This window comes from Mustelus asterias, unplaced genomic scaffold (assembly GCF_964213995.1).
Source record: "Mustelus asterias unplaced genomic scaffold, sMusAst1.hap1.1 HAP1_SCAFFOLD_721, whole genome shotgun sequence".
NCBI classification, from domain to species: Eukaryota; Metazoa; Chordata; class Chondrichthyes; order Carcharhiniformes; family Triakidae; genus Mustelus; species Mustelus asterias.
In genome coordinates this window covers 112,986-116,742 of record NW_027590670.1, presented here as the reverse complement: position 1 = coordinate 116,742, position 3,757 = coordinate 112,986, and positions in this window count along the sequence as shown.

Sequence of the window (3,757 nt, the reverse complement as noted above, 5' to 3'; positions counted from 1 at the left end):
ATACTGACACACTCCCCCTGGGAACCCCCCTGTAAATACTGACACACTCCCCCCGGGGACCCCCCTGTAAATACTGACACACACCCCCCGGGGAACCCCCTGTAAATACTGACACACACCCCCCGGGGACCCCCTGTAAATACTGACACACTCCCCAGGCACCCCCCTGTAAATACTGACACACTCCCCCTGGGAACTCCCCTGTAAATACTGACACACTCTCCCTGGGAACTCCCCTGTAAATACTGACACACTCCCCCTGGGAACTCCCCTGTAAATACTGACACACTCCCCCTGGGAACTCCCCTGTAAATACTGACACACACCCCCCCTGTAAATACTGACACACTCCCCCCGGGGAACCCCCTGTAAATACTGACACACCCCCCCGGGGACCCCACCCCCTGTAAATACTGACACACTCCCCCCGGGGAACCCCCTGTAAATACTGACACACTCCCCCTGGGAACCCCCTGTAAATACTGACACACTCTCCCCGGGGACCACCTGTAAATACTGACACACTCCCCCCGGGGGACCCCCCTCTGTAAATACTGACACACTCCCCCAGGGAACCCCCCCTGTAAATACTGACACACTTCCCCCCCCCCTCCCCTCCCCCCCCTCTGTCAATACTGACCCACTCCCCCCGGGCACCCGCCCCTGTAAATACTGACACACTCCCCCCGGGGGCCCCCCCCCCCCCTGTAAATACTGACACACCCTCACCCCGGGGACCCGCCCCTGTAAATACTGATACACTCCCCCCGGGAACCCCCCCTGTAAATACTGACACACACCCCCCGGGAACCCCCTCTGTAAATACTGACACACCCCCCTGGGAACCCCCCTGTAAATACTGACACACACCCCCCGGGGACCCCCCTGTAAATACTGACACACTCCCCCCGGGCACCCGCCCCTGTAAATACTGACACACCCTCACCCCGGGGGCCCCCCCCCTGTAAATACTGATACACTCCCTCAGGCACCCCCCTGTAAATACTGACACACATTCCCCGGGGACCCCCTGTAAATACTGACGCACTCCCCCCCGGGGACCCCCCTGTAAATACTGACACACCCCCCAGGCACCCCCCTGTAAATACTGACACACTCCCCCTGGGAACCCCCCTGTAAATACTGACACACTCCCCCCGGGGACCCCCCTGTAAATACTGACACACACCCCCCGGGGAACCCCCTGTAAATACTGACACACCCCCCCCCGGGGACCCCCTGTAAATACTGACACACTCCCCAGGCACCCCCCTGTAAATACTGACACACTCCCCCTGGGAACTCCCCTGTAAATACTGACACACACCCCCGGGGACCCCCCTGTATATACTGACACACTCCCCCCGGGGAACCCCCTGTAAATACTGACACACCCCCCCGGGGACCCCACCCCCTGTAAATACTGACACACTCCCCCCGGGGAACCCCCTGTAAATACTGACACACTCCCCCTGGGAACCCCCTGTAAATACTGACACACTCTCCCCGGGGACCCCCTGTAAATACTGACACACTCCCCCCGGGGAACCCCCTGTAAATACTGACACACTCCCCCTGGGAACCCCCTGTAAATACTGACACACTCTCCCCGGGGACCCCCTGTAAATACTGACACACTCCCCCCGGGGAACCCCCTGTAAATACTGACACACTCCCCCCGGGGAACCCCCTGTAAATACTGACACACTCCCCCCGGGGGACCCCCTCTGTAAATACTGACACACTCTCCCCGGGGACCCCCTGTAAATACTGACACACTCCCCCTGGGAACCCCCTGTAAATACTGACACACCCCCCAGGCACCCCCCTGTAAATACTGACACACTCCCCCTGGGAACCCCCCTGTAAATACTGACACACACCCCCCGGGGACCCCCCTGTAAATACTGACACACTCCTCCCGGGGAACCCCCTGTAAATACTGACACACCCCCCCGGGGACCCCACCCCCTGTAAATACTGACACACTCCCCCCGGGGAACCCCCTGTAAATACTGACACACTCCCCCTGGGAACCCCCTGTAAATACTGACACACTCTCCCCGGGGACCCCTGTAAATACTGACACACTCCCCCCGGGGACCCCCCTCTGTAAATACTGACACACTCCCCCCGGGAACACCCCTGTAAATACTGACGCACTCCCCCCGGGGACCCCCCCCTGTAAATACTGACACACTCCCCCGGGGACCCACCCCCCTGTAAATACTGACACACTCCCACCGGGGACTCCCCCCCCCCCCCCCCCCCCCCCCCCCCCCTGTAAATACTGACACACTCCCCCCGGGGAACCCCCTGTAAATACTGACACACTCTCCCCGGGGACCCCCTGTAAATACTGACACACGCCCCCTGGGAACCCCCTGTAAATACTGACACACTCTCCCCTGGGACCCCCTGTAAATACTGACACACTCCCCCCGGGGAACCCCCTGTAAATACTGACACACTCCCCCCGGGGGACCCCCTCTGTAAATACTGACACACTCCCCTCGGGGAACCCCCCCTGTATATACTGACACACTCCCCCCGGGGAACCCCCTGTAAATACTGACACACCCCCCCGGGGACCCCACCCCCTGTAAATACTGACACACTCCCCCCGGGGAACCCCCTGTAAATACTGACACACTCCCCCTGGGAACCCCCTGTAAATACTGACACACTCTCCCCGGGGACCCCCTGTAAATACTGACACACTCCCCCCGGGGAACCCCCTGTAAATACTGACACACTCCCCCCGGGGAACCCCCTGTAAATACTGACACACTCCCCCCGGGGGACCCCCTCTGTAAATACTGACACACACCCCCCGGGGAACCCCCTGTAAATACCGACACACTCCCCCCGGGGACCCCCTGTAAATACTGACACACTCCCCAGGCACCCCCCTGTAAATACTGACACACTCCCCCTGGGAACTCCCCTGTAAATACTGACACACACCCCCGGGGACCCCCCTGTATATACTGACACACACCCCCCGGGGAACCCCCTGTAAATACTGACACACCCCCCCGGGGACCCCACCCCCTGTAAATACTGACACACTCCCCCGGGGAACCCCCTGTAAATACTGACACACTCCCCCTGGGAACCCCCTGTAAATACTGACACACTCTCCCCGGGGACCCCCTGTAAATACTGACACACTCCCCCCGGGGAACCCCCTGTAAATACTGACACACTCCCCCTGGGAACCCCCTGTAAATACTGACACACTCTCCCGGGGACCCCCTGTAAATACTGACACACTCCCCCCGGGGAACCCCCTGTAAATACTGACACACTCCCCCCGGGGAACCCCCTGTAAATACTGACACACTCCCCCCGGGGGACCCCCTCTGTAAATACTGACACACTCTCCCCGGGGACCCCCTGTAAATACTGACACACTCCCCCTGGGAACCCCCTGTAAATACTGACACACCCCCCAGGCACCCCCCTGTAAATACTGACACACTCCCCCTGGGAACCCCCCTGTAAATACTGACACACACCCCCCGGGGACCCCCCTGTAAATACTGACACACTCCTCCCGGGGAACCCCCTGTAAATACTGACACACCCCCCCGGGGACCCCACCCCCTGTAAATACTGACACACTCCCCCCGGGGAACCCCCTGTAAATACTGACACACTCCCCCTGGGAACCCCCTGTAAATACTGACACACTCTCCCCGGGGACCCCCTGTAAATACTGACACACTCCCCCCGGGGAACCCCCCCTGTAAAT